Genomic DNA, 13,862 nt, shown 5'->3' with positions numbered 1-13,862 from the left:
ATATAACTGCTACGATTAGGTCAGTTCTCCAGGTCATCCCTATAACTGATATGTGCGGGTCAGTTCTCCAGGTCATCCATATAACTGCTACGATTAGGTCAGTTCTCCAGGTCATCCCCATAACTGCTATGTCGGGTCAGTTCTCCAGGTATCCATATAACTGCTACGATTAGGTCAGTTCTCCAGGTCATCCCTATAACTGCTATGTCGGGTCAGTTCTCCAGGTCATCCATATAACTGCTACGATTAGGTCAGTTCTCCAGGTCATCCCTATAACTGCTATGTAAAGGTCAATTCTCAAGGTCATCCATGTGACAGCTTCCAAAAGAGATATTACGATATACCCTGTGGACAGGAATTTCACACCAGACCCTCACATGGATCGAAGAGCAGGCAGGGTGTTGGTTACCAGCCCTCCAGTAAACAGTATTGTTATGTGCCGGTCAGGGCACTGATTCCAGATCACAGACGTATCCTCGTACAGGCTTACTCCCAGCATGCACTTTACCCATCTGCAGCATATGCACTTATTTACGTAACGTCCTCATCACCTGCCTGTAAGAGATGCAGAGGGTACATATCCTAGCATATGTGTACACAATTACTTGGCTGCATTTGAGTCGCTGAGGCCTTGCTGATCTTTTCTTATCCCCTACTTTCCACCTGTGGGGCCGAAAGGGACGATACGTGCAAAATGCTTGCAGATATGCACAAGCAACTTAATCGTCATCCGCATCTGAGCATGCATAGAGCGAGGTTACACATTTTCCCAGCAATAAGGTGCTTTGCATCGGACCCCAAGACTATCACACCTAATGGACAGGTTATGGGCTCTTTTCTTATTAAGGTGGTGGTCTCCATCTCTGGCTCCTCGCAGATTCTGTCGGAAGGCTTTTAGGAATATGCTTGCTCTCCCATTGGGCCAGGACAGCGAAATGGTTAAAGACCTGCAGATGAGTCTTCTAGACTTCTGCATCACATTCCAAGGAGAATTACTCTTTTCTAAAGAAAATTTGTCTTTGGTTTATCTGCTGAGAAAACATTTTAAAAGATGAACCAAGAGAGAAGAGTTACAATATTGTTCCATCCAGTGGAGGTAGAAGTGAGATGTATGACTAGCTTTCGCACCGGGAGATGGAGAATATTCATGTTGTTCTGGGTTCTGTCTGTGCCCTGTCTTGGAGAATTGTTGGCTACAGCCATCTTTGCAGAGCCCTTTGTCTTCTCTCTCGGAAATACCTGGAAGCTGTGTCCTCAATGAGATGGGTAATAAATGTGGGGAAGTTGAGTCTTCTGCCGTCTTGGGAGAAATTATTAGTGTGAGACTTCTAGCAGCTGAGACACTGGGAATCCCCCAAATAATCCGGTGATTGCAGAATCAGTCCTGGATTTCTGTCTGAGAGGCTGCATCAGTCCTTGGATTGCATTTGGTAATTGTGCGTGCCTGCGATTACCAGCAGGACTCTAGGGCACAGTGAGACATTGCTGAGAAGGGCTTTATTATGGTGGATGGGATAAGACAGTCTGAGCAATGAGTATCCTCTGGTAACTGCAGGACTCATTGCTAGATGTATGTGGGGCGCACCTTCAGAACAGGGCAGTCCAAGGTCCATGTTCTGCAACCCAGAAGTCTGATTACAGATCACCTCCACCCATCTGGAAAGGACTGAAGCCCGTCCGGGGCATGATACAGAAGACATGTATGTACCAGTTGCACAACAGGACAGATGTCACCAGGAAAGTTAGATGACACCATTATGAAGATGGTAATTGTGTTTGGTTGCAATCTCTTTAGTTCATCTATGAGCTACGTAACTGGTGTAGTACGCGAACCATGTGAACGTTATATAATATATTACCCAGAGATGCATTTCCTCCATTTGATGCTGATTCCCAGGATCATAGAATACTACATGGTAGTTTCTGGGTTATTGTTATGGTAATATACCTTTTTAGGTCTTGGTCTGGCTGGATTGCAACTAAATCCCAGACATTCTGGATGATATCAGACAGTTGGCCCTGAAGAAATGAGCTTGACTTCCATCTCGTCAGAGATCATTTGGCCTCCTGTATTGTATTATCTACCAAGCTAAGCCTTACACTGAGATATCTGCAGCAAGCTGGGATCCCAATTGGGTTTGATGGCCTTGGTTCTTCGTCAGGCTGATCTTTTGGGTAAAATGCAGTTTCTCTCCAGTAAACGCTCCTTTCTGCATGTGATTACCACGACCCACAGGGTTGAGTAAGTTCTAGGATTGCCCATGTTACCAACACAATATCAGCCATATTGGCAGAGAAGACAGGAGCCGAAGAGGAGATGATTTGTGGTACTCTGTTCTCTTTGCTCTACTAAACCCACCTGCTGGCCAACCAGGACACAGACATTGGATGGGAAGGTTCCGCTGTCAGTGGTAATTTCCTGGTGGGATCTACCCAGGGGAAGTCGTGGGAACTTAGTCAGACGGTGTCTCTCTGCAGGACAGCCCTTCTCGTGCCCAGTCTCTCCCCTTTATCAGACATGTTGTGTAAAACTGGCCACACAACGGAACCATATTGTCGCGCATTAGCTGGCTAGATGGAATGCTAACCTGGCAGTTTGTGGAAGCAAATGATCATCAGCAGTTTCCTGCCAAACGCTGATAAAACTACAAAAAAAGTTAGGCTAAAGTAGTTGGTCACCCCACCATGGCCTTCACCCCCACGCCCTTACAGTTAGGGTTGGGGGGTTTTCCTGTTGTGTCCGCTCTCCTGGTTGGGGTTTTCTCCTCTTGATGGCTGCTTTTCTGGAAAAAAAGCTGCTATTGTTCTCCCACGTAGGATACATTCCTGTGAGACGTCCCATCTATAGCTGTGACACAAAGATATCTCTCCACGCACAGGCAGGGAGTTACTGCAATATCACAGCTGATATACAGGCAGTTACCCCCATATCTTTAGCAGTATATGTAAACCCTGATAAGGATCCTGTTTGAGATTACCTGATAATGACCCCTGACGCAGTCTTCTGCCTAAATTACCTGTCGCCAAGTGATCTGACCACTAATCCCAGGGGTCTGACAGCTGGGTGATGCCCAGTTGCCCACATACCTGTGTAGTCAGACTGAGGGTAGAGGGGAAGGTTGGGGTATGATATTATTTGGACCTATGGAGTGTACTGTAGGTGAGGTCTACGCAGGATATCGCCCGCTTGTGGCTAATGGAATAGTGACAATGTGGGCAGGGAAAGGCCGGTCACCAGCAAGCTCCTGGATTGGGTGTTGCCCAGATGCCCCCACCTTAGTTACCCGCTACAGTGTTGGTGATGTCAGGATGGGTGAGACACGGTCACATTGTCTGGGGGACTCTGGGTCTGAAGGTCTATTTCTCTGGTATAAGCTGAATGGGGGAACACAGGTGGCACCTGCGGGCTACAGGTTACACTTCATGTATAGCACGGTATTTACTAAGCCTCCATGGGGATTTATTTACTGATGGTGTAAGGTGGGCATGGCCAAACTATGGCCCTCCAGCTATTGTGAAACTACACATCCCAGCATGCCTTGCCATAGTTATAGCATTCCATAATAGCAAAACTGTGGCAAGGCATGATGGGAATTGTAGTTTCACAACAGCTGGAGGGCCATAGTGTGGCCATGCCTGGTGTAAGGATTATGCACTACAGCCTATCGGATATTTCATATGACCGATTCTACTGTCCAAGTTGATCTGATTTTTACTCTTCTGTGTATACAGTTTAAGCTTAATTGCCTCATTGTGTTAAAACCATCAATATACACGGGTACTAAAACATCCCATCATACAATGTAATCTAATAAGTACACTGATAAACAGGTTTTGTCCAGGGAAACCATGTGATATGATATGTGTATTTTCTATGCTGATTTCATAAATGGTTTTCGATTGTTTGGATCACCGATTTACATTTAATGTGTTGCCCTCTAAGTATATACATTACGATATATAACCTTGGATGTTTTGGGCAGTTTCCTTCAGTTCCAAAAAACTTTTTCTTTAATTATATCATTCAGGGAAGATTAGTATAAGAAGGGTACAGAGTAGTAACCAGTCACGTTCTGCTGGACATGAGACATAGTAATACCACCAGGTCTAATAGCTAATAGTGGTAAAGAGCATGGTCGGGAATCCAGGACGCGGAAATCCCAGGTTAATGCACGACCCAATCGGTGGGGGTACAGAGTTCGTCTGTAAACATTTAATGCTGTGTGTTTCTCAATCATAAGTTGATGTTTATATAGTTCAGCACATATTTTTATAATGTTTATAAACCACGCCGCACCATGCCTAGAACTTGTTATTCATCAGGAATCTTTTTGCTATGTTTGTGGCGCGTAAACTTTTTAATTTCAGAAACGTTATTTTGTTCCACTCGATACAAAGTGTTATGAATTTTAGTTTCGATGCAAAGTTAGAGACCAAGATCGGGCCCCTCAATGTTGTTGTATTGCTTGCATCCGACTCCATACACATTGGTCAAAAGGTTCTCAGTAGATGCGTTTAGCTGTTTTGTCTACCAAGCTTTTTCAGGCATCAATTTTAGGTCCACACACACCGACGTACTCTAATGAATCTGCTATAAGGCCTGTGCCTCATACTGAAGAATTGCGTGTGCTGAATCCTCCAGAAAGTATCATACTTACTGATGACCAAGAAATAGACCATCGAGAAGTCTTTCCCGGCCTTGGTCCTCAAAGCACACTAACCATCAAGGTTTTTGGCATACCCATGCTTAAGCTCAGGTGGTTAAATCAAGAGAACCGAGGTCCTAATTAAGTCACCTGTGCTAAAGAATGGTGATCATTATAACCTGGATGTTAGTGAGACTTGAGGACCATGGTTGGGAATTCTGTGTAGAGCATAGTGATGGTCCAACCTCTGAAGCTTTCGGTTTCTTTTCTGAACCAAAGAGATCTCAGGGACCTTGTCTGATATTAGAACCTTTCTGAAAGGCAAGTAGAACTTTTAAGCTCCAGGTTGAAAGGTTGGAGTCTCCTCCGTGCAGAAACATATTTGAGTTTTTAACATAGACATAGTAGTCCAGGCTGTTTGTAGACCTGGACAAATGCGCTTCAGAAGCTTTTTAAATGGTATCTAGTTTAGGAATCGTGGCTGAATAACAAATACAAAATCAGACAACGGGAATCCACCCCCAAAAATGTATTTCAAAATGGTGGTCTGGTTGTTTCCTACTAAAGCAAAAATGAACTAATATACACTTTTTATGGAGATGTAATGCTTTTATTTACACCAACAATGTTTCAAATAAAACTCTTTAAAAAATATACCACAACACAACCATGTCTCATGTCCTACAATACATGATTGCAACCTATTCTCCACAATGGGAATACGTTTCCATCGGGTCGGCTAGCTCATGCTACCATGAGAGTGTGAGACTACTGCTGAATATAATAAAGTATGAAGAATACTAAGGGGATGGCTATGGTGACTTGCTTCATTGCTTGGGCTACAACTTGGCATGACTGTGGGCAGTTGATACCGGAGACGTCATTACTCTTAGAAGTAGTGGCTAAAGTGAATATCCGTAACCCCGGTAAAGAATGTCAATACACCACTCGTCACTCCGGATAGTCTATCTACCTCCACTCCATATGAAGCTTGACCATACGGAAAAATTTCTTAAAGCAATGGATCGAACTGGACTTGGATTTACATACTTTGTAGGACCTCAAATAAGGTTCAAGAGGAGAGCTTCAATGATCAGATAAATCTGACTGCAGAAGATCCATGGGAGTCTTTCTATAGTATTTGACAGAACATTTTAGAAAGACCTAAGGCAGACAACTATATAGAAAAAATGGACGATCTTACCTTATCCTCTCGATGGGAAGTAACGTGTCTTTGGAAAACCATCTCTTGGACTCGCACTTGGTTTTCTTTTCAGTTCTTGGAGCAGTCCGTGAGGAACATTGGAACGGTTATACCAAGAGATGTATGTGATGGGAAAGTAGCAATCAGGGTAAATTGAGTCCAAGTGTGCCTGCTGACTATTGTTTGACCCTTGGATGTTCCTGAGGCAGGATAGAGCAGGAAACACTATAGTTCTATGTGAGTCATTTCTTTTGTTATTTATGTATTGGTAATAAACATAATATTGTAAACTTTTATTTTATTGGGAGTAACTTAAAATAATTATGTGATTAGAAACATTCTAAAACTATTAAATTCAGCACAAAAACTACTATTGGATCCATCTATATTCAACCTTGTCTTGTGGCAAAAAGTTTAAAAAAAAGTTTCCCATATCGAAAAAGTTTTGAGTGACAGAGACACTTCTTCTCCTTGATTGGTCACTGCACACACATTTTATGTTATGCACACAAGATTACAAAAAACTGTAGAAAATTACCCACAAGCTGTGTATAAGGTATAATATGCCTCCATATTTAGTCTGATGTTAAATAATGTGTTTTATACCCGTGAGGAATTCTGTAAAGGCTGCGGGGGAACACTGCCTCTAGTGGCCAGATCTGATGTTAGGTAGTGTGATATATACCTGTGTGATTTCTGTATAGGCTGTGGGAGAACACTGCCTCTAGTGGCCAGATCTGATGCTAGGTAGTGTGTTCTATACCTGTGAGTGAGCCTGTATAGGCTGCGGCGGAACACTGCCTCTAGTGGCCAGATCTGATTTTAGGTAGTGTGTTCTATACCTGTGAGTGATTCTGTATAGGCTGCGGGAGAACACTGCCTCTAGTGGCCAGATCTGATGTTAGGTAGTGTGTACTATACCTGTGAGTGATCCTGTATAGGCTGCGGGGGAACACTGCCTCTAGTGGCCAGATCTGATGTTAGGTAGTGTGTACTATACCTGTGAGTGATCCTGTATAGGCTGCGGGGGAACACTGCCTCTAGTGGCCAGATCTGATGTTAGGTAGTGTGTACTATACCTGTGAGTGATCCTGTATAGGCTGCGGGGGAACACTGCCTCTAGTGGCCAGATCTGATGTTAGGTAGTGTGTTCTATACCTGTGAGTGATCCTGTATAGGCTGCGGGGGAACACTGCCTCTAGTGGCCAGATCTGATGTTAGGTAGTGTGTACTATACCTGTGAGTGATCCTGTATAGGCTGCGGGGGAACACTGCCCCTAGTGGCCAGATCTGATGTTAGGTAGTGTGTTCTTATACCTGTGAGTGATCCTGTATAGGCTGCGGGGGAACACTGCCTCTAGTGGCCAGATCTGATGTTAGGTAGTGTGTACTATACCTGTGAGTGATCCTGTATAGGCTGCGGGGGAACACTGCCTCTAGTGGCCAGATCTGATGTTAGGTAGTGTGTACTATACCTGTGAGTGATCCTGTATAGGCTGCGGGGGAACACTGCCTCTAGTGGCCAGATCTGATGTTAGGTAGTGTGATATATACCTGTGAGTGATCCTGTATAGGCTGCGGGGGAACACTGCCTCTAGTGGCCAGATCTGATGTTAGGTAGTGTGTACTATACCTGTGAGTGATCCTGTATAGGCTGCGGGGGAACACTGCCTCTAGTGGACAGATGATGGTTTGTCATTTAAAAATAACAGTTAACTGTTACAATCCACTTTGCTATACCGATGCTTAAGGAGTTCAACAAGATTATTATTTTTTCTTTTGCTACTGTTAAATGCATGATAAATCTGAGTAACGTCTTTAGCGCACGTGTTACAGTGCATGCACAAAGGTTCTGTTGAGATACACGGTAACAGAAATATCTTGGAAGTGTAGCTTGTGTCTGGATAGTTAAATACAGGTGTATAAACAGACTCGGTCTGCATTCTGGGAGTGGCACTGCATCGTTTGCGTACAAAGATGTTCAATAACATTGGAGGCCATAATCAGATTGCTCCTACCATAGAGACTGACTGCTGTTCATTGGGTGCTCCCCCTGTCTGACGGGAGACTGATCTCTGCTCATTGGGCGCTCCTTCTGGCTGACGGGAGACTGATTGCTGCTCATTGGGTGCAGTAGACATGAACTCATTACAAAAGGACATCATAGAATTAGAAAAAGTCCAAAGGCGAGCAACAAAGCTTATTAGGGGAATGGAGAATTTAAGCTACGGGGAGAGATTAAGCAATTTGGGACTATTTACATTAGAAAAGAGACGTTTAAGGGGGGACATGCTCAACATGTACAAGTATATCAAGGGCCAATATAAGGAACTGTCACACACCCTATTTTCTACTAGAAAGGAATCTAGGACACGAGGGCACGAGTATAGATTAGAAGAAAAAAGATTTCATTCAGCTAGTAGAAAGAATTTCTTTACGGTCAGAACAGTCAAACTCTGGAACTCTCTTCCCAGAGAGGTGGTAACGGCTGGCTCATTAAATGCGTTCAAGGCAAAGTTGGACAAACATTTACTGGAGAAAAACATCCATGGGTACAAATAAGAAATATAATTTGTCTGTAAAATACCAGAACCAACCAAATCAGCAATGGATATCTATACCAGGTTGAACTAGATGGACGCAAGTCTTTTTTCAGCCTTACCTACTATGTAACTATGTAACATTCTTAATATTATGAGGATTCCGTATTGAATTAATCTGCTGATCAGTGCAACTCTACACAGGGGGTCATTAATAACCAGCTCTATTTATTACATTGTTTATTCACTACAATGTCTTTTGCACTTATATTACAGTAGGTGTTCGGTACATGGCGATACAAAGTAATAAATAAAATAAAAGCCTCAGAAGTGGCTCTGAAGTCCCACTTCTTCACTACCACATCTGTCACCCCTGTTTGTCTGCTCCTCCCCTTTAGAATCTAAGCTCTTGCCAGCAGGGCCCTCCTTTCCCCATTTGCTTCTTCTCTTCTCTTTGATGGCACCAAATCCTGCGCTTTTCTGCCACGATGATACTTATGTCAGTGTCCGATGATGATGGTGCAGCTATGGTTATGTGCCCTGTACTTGTCCTCTATTGTATACAGCTGTAGGTCACTGTTTCGCTTATTTGTTTATGTGCTCGGTAACTTGGCGCTGCAGATGTCTTGTGGCGCCATAACGTATAATATAGGTCATTGTACCACTAATGTAAAGCCTTTGTTTTCTTTCTCTTATACAATCAATGTCTTCTCTACAGAATAGAAAAATTTGATGCATGAGTTTTTTTTATATTTGTTGTAGATGACTTACATATGTAGTGTCTGTAGTAGTGGTGGATTACAGAAGGTAATGACTATTGAGTGCAGGTGGAACACTCACAATAAGCTGGTTCTACTGTGCATCTGTGTCTATGGGGATCACACAGTATCAAGTTGTACAAGTGACCGGAGATACAGTATTCCAACTAGGAAGCTGGTGCATTATGGGCGATATCGCCTGGGCTGATTGGGATCCAGTATGAAATAGAAATAAATGTGGACATTCAAATCTGCTTCTGCTGTTTATCAGAATTCACTTAGTTACTGATACAATAAAAGCGATACAATCACATGCCGCAGGTATCGAAGACACAAACTCTTTATAAATTGCCTCTCTCCAGAAGGAAAGCCACAGCAGTGATGTAATAAACTTGTGAGTGTGCACAGAGTCAGCAGATGTATTCGGTACGGAAGCCACTCCTATTATTTTATATAAATCTAACCCAAAGGTTGCAGTCAATATATCCATGTTGTTTCAACTTTGTTGCAGTTTGTAGCAGGTTGTGTTTTTTTCCCAGCTGCTGGCGAGTCCATAAAATGCAGCCAACAGGAGGCGGTCACGGTATAGGGTTGACAATGTCTAAGTTGACCACTAATGGTGAAAATGGTCGACATTGCCAGGCAGTTGACACAAGCTTAAGATCGGCACTAACGTATTTTTGTACATAGTATATTTGTAAAAAAAATTTTTTACATAGTGTTTTATATCGACGTGGGCAACGTGTAAGTGTGCATGGGCTTGGCCCACTATATTCTCACTTTATGCCCACTTGGATAGTAAGGTATGAACCCAGACAGTCTACACCCCAAAAAAAACCCACAAAAAACTTGACCTTTTGAGTGTGACCTGGTGCATTTCGACACTCCTTAATACAAGACTGACAGGTAATGTTGACTCAGACCACATCCGGATCACGTGATCGGCCGCAGGATCAGTTGTTAGACATGAGAGAGTGGTTTAAGCAGTAATACAATAAACCTGCCTGTTCGTCATATGTTCTATAGAATGGTTCGCCGTGTGCGAATGTCTCTAATTTATACTCCGCACTGCTTCTTAGCATATTGTCCTGCCTTCATTCGCAGTCGGCGGCGTCTTCAGAAAGCTGAATAAACATTGACGGGCAAATCCTTTTGTGTACGTCAGAAAGCGGAGCACAGGCACACGGTCATTTCTGCCTAGGCCCCATAGCACCAGTCAATAGCATTATGCACACACGTGTGCAAACATATGTTGTTCAGTTCGGTGCTGCTGTTTTTCTACCCATTCCAAGTCATAGTAATAGCCACTCTCAAAGAAGCTTCTAAACCTCCTATAATCAATTAATCTCTGTCATTGCAGCACCATGTTAAGAATGGGGATTTGGATGATAGTTTGACAATGTCTAGGTCATCGACTAATCGGTCAGAAGGTCGATATTGACAAAAGGTCCAACATGGGTATTTCAGAATAATTTTTTTTTTGGGGGGGGGGGGGGTGCTTTTATCATAGTTTACCATCCATATACACACCAAATAAAAACAGTAAAGTGTAACTAGTTCATCGGTAGGTGGGCGAGGCCCTGGCCTGAAGCATGGCAAGTGTACGTTCTACACTAATTGGGGGGTCCACTTGCTGAGATGTCAACATTGATACGTCAGCCTTAAACATAATTTAGTTCTCTTGTGTCAAAGCACAACGGAATATGCTGCGCTATAGAAGAAACTTTTATTAAATAATACATTTAGCATATTTGATATGAATGTTCCTAAATCATAGATCCAATATTCTATATGTCTGCAGAGCATATAGAATTGCCCCGTCTGCTTTATGAATGTGGTCAATGGCTTTAACAGAAACTTGACATTCTTTCAAAATGTATGAAGCATTCTAGTAGTACAGCCTACATATCTAAACAAGATAGATAACAAAAGTAGTTGTGCAATTCTTGTAAGAAGCCTTTAATGTTGAAAAATATTTATTTTTAAAATGACACTCATTATTGTTTTATTGTTTTTACTTTATGTTTATACGTTAAACCTTTTGTCCTGCCACATCTGACACCACACTAGTCTCTGGGTTTACTCTTTGTGCATAATGGTGCTTCTGTTCCTCTTTGAAAATGACTTGATACCAGCTGAGACTTTAAATTATTTGATTTCTCATCAATTACTTTTCCGTCTTGGTTAACTTCTTGTTTCGATATTTTGTTCAACAGGTTATGCATATGTTTTTAGTTGTCAATTTATTATTAACTAGTGGTAGATAAAGGTACTTGTGTATTAGCAGGGCGCCCGGCTACGCTACGCTGACAATGTACCTTAGGCTATGTTCGTAGCGTAGCCGGGTGCCCTGCTAATATGCCGCTCTAGTCCCTGTGGCATCATGGCCGGGGTCCCGGTTGGTGTGGACTGGCTCGGTGGTTGGTGTCTGGCGGGCCAGGGCTTAGGGTGACGTTATGCGCGCCGGGGCTGGTCGGGACGGGGCTGAGCTGGGGTCCCGGTACTGAAGGGTGGGCAGCGTGGCTTGAGCGGAGTGTGGGCGGAGGGGGGAGATACCGCCTTGATTACGGACACCAGCACCCGGTGGGGGGTGACACGTTCTGGGCTAAGGGAGATTGCAGGACAGGAGAGCGGCACACATCAGACATCATGCCAATGTACTTAATTCAGCGTACTGCCGCTGGGGGAGTATCACATGGTTTCCCTGCTCCCCCAGCAGCACTACGCTAATTGCGTACATTATCCGCGGCGAGTGCCAGAGGAGGTGGACTGAACGCTGACACTAGAGAGTGACCGCCAGCGGGGATCGTGGGCGATGGACGCGGTGGCCAGACCGGAGGAGGGTAAGTATAAAGCACAACACACACACTAACAAAGTCATATCCACTATCCACGTCATACCCCCAGTATCCACGTGGGCGTGGAGTTAATTTTATAAAGTGTGGTGAGCGCAGCGAGCCACCGAGCCCGAAGTGTGGCGAGCACATGCGGATCCGCGTCCCCTGGCCACGCTTCGGGCTCGCTGTGCTTGCCACACTTTATAAAATTAACTCCATGCCCACGTGGATACTGGGGGTATGACGTGGATAGTGGGGATATGAACCATTGTGTACTAGCATAGCTCCTGAACAAGTTACGTAAATTACGTAGCCAGCATTATGGTGTATTGCTATTCTCAATACACCACTACGCAAACTACATAATGGGCGCCTTGCTAATACATAAGTACCTAGAGAAATAATATAGAGAAAATACAAGTGGTGGTGTAAAAACTATTGTTACTTTGTTAAAGGGAGTGTATATCACCATCCCAAACAATAAAAAAGCACTCTATTTACTGACCATAGAGGACCAGGTTCAGACTGTATTTGTCAAACAGCCTATGTATTGGTTGGAAGTACTCAGCAGAGACCTGGTACCCATGGCAGTACCACGTGTTTGCAATTTTTTTTATTGTCACATAAAAATAAATGTGATCACAATTAAATAAGACGACTTTAAAGTCCCTTAACTCATGACATAGTCAGATCCTGTTTAAGAGTATTCTACAGTCTTTAGACCTTAATCATGAGAAATGTTTGAGTAAATTGAAATAAATATCACATGTAAGTAAAGAAAGAACATTTCAATTATGTTAATTAAAAAAAAACTTTGTATACTTTAATATAAGACTTGAGTGTTCTAACATTAGACATTTGCATTCTCTAGTAAATTCTATGAATTAATCTCACATTGAATAGATTTATGCCCGGTACACACCAGGACGATGGTGCTCGTGAGCGGGTCGTCACAGGAACGTACGACCCACTCATGAGCTGACAGCGCCGTCGACCAACTGCAATGGTCGGTTCTGAGATCCTACCTGCAGCCGGTAGGATCTCCGGAAAGACCGACTGACCACGGGCCCGCGCATCGGATTGGGATTGCATCAAAAGGAAAGCGAAATGGCCCAAAACATGGGCAATTTACATACAGTACAATTGGTCTAAATTGACTCGTTTTGGGCCATATTGTCCTGGTGTGTACCCCACATTAGTTTTGATTTGAAAGCTAATTTCTAAAGATTTTGTTTGCTTTGTATATATCTGTTTATATACAGATATGTCCTGCTACATATATATAATTAGTGGTGGGCAACGATTGAAATTTTTAATCTCATGAAATTTTTGCAATTAATCACATTGTTCGGCACATAAGTGCTGCTTACCTACAATCTCGTTGCCAGGGGTTCTATGATCATTGTCAGGGGGATTACATGCCTGTTGCCAAGGGGGGTGGTTTCATGCGATTGCAAGGGGGGAATTCATTCTCACTGCCATAGGGGAGCACCGCAGAGGTGCAGAGTCTCTGACACCATTAATGGCTCCTTACTTAACTATATCTAAACTAAGAGCTACCTACCTTGGATCAACCCCATCTTACTCCATGTGCTAATCAGGACCTGCATCTCCTCCTAATGTGTTCTCTATATATCGATCGATCGATCTATCAACAGAAATTTATATTTTATATAAGGTTATATAGGGTTGTGTGTGTGGGGGACCAAAATATATCTTGCCTCCGGGCAACTGGAACGAACTTATGCCACTGAGTGGGCGCACAATGTGAGCAGAGAGCTGCAGGCTATGATCGTTCACATTGCCGCCTGGTCGCATTGACATGACTGGTAGGTGGGCGCATGCCTGCGTTGGATCCCATTCACTTCAGTGGCATA

The 13,862-nt window shown here is 43.4% G+C and overlaps 1 protein-coding gene across 11 annotated transcripts in view; it reads left to right on the top strand.

The window, feature by feature from the left end:
• The window catches only part of LOC146058240 (uncharacterized), a 110,057-nt gene that overhangs the window by 13,654 nt on the left and 82,541 nt on the right, over nucleotides 1-13,862 (top strand). The window lies entirely within an intron of this gene.

This window comes from Crinia signifera, chromosome 2 (assembly GCF_055691185.1).
Source record: "Crinia signifera chromosome 2, ASM5569118v1, whole genome shotgun sequence".
NCBI lineage: Eukaryota > Metazoa > Chordata > Amphibia > Anura > Myobatrachidae > Crinia > Crinia signifera.
Note: the sequence above shows the minus strand (reverse complement) of the source record. Positions and strands in the feature narration are given on the sequence as shown.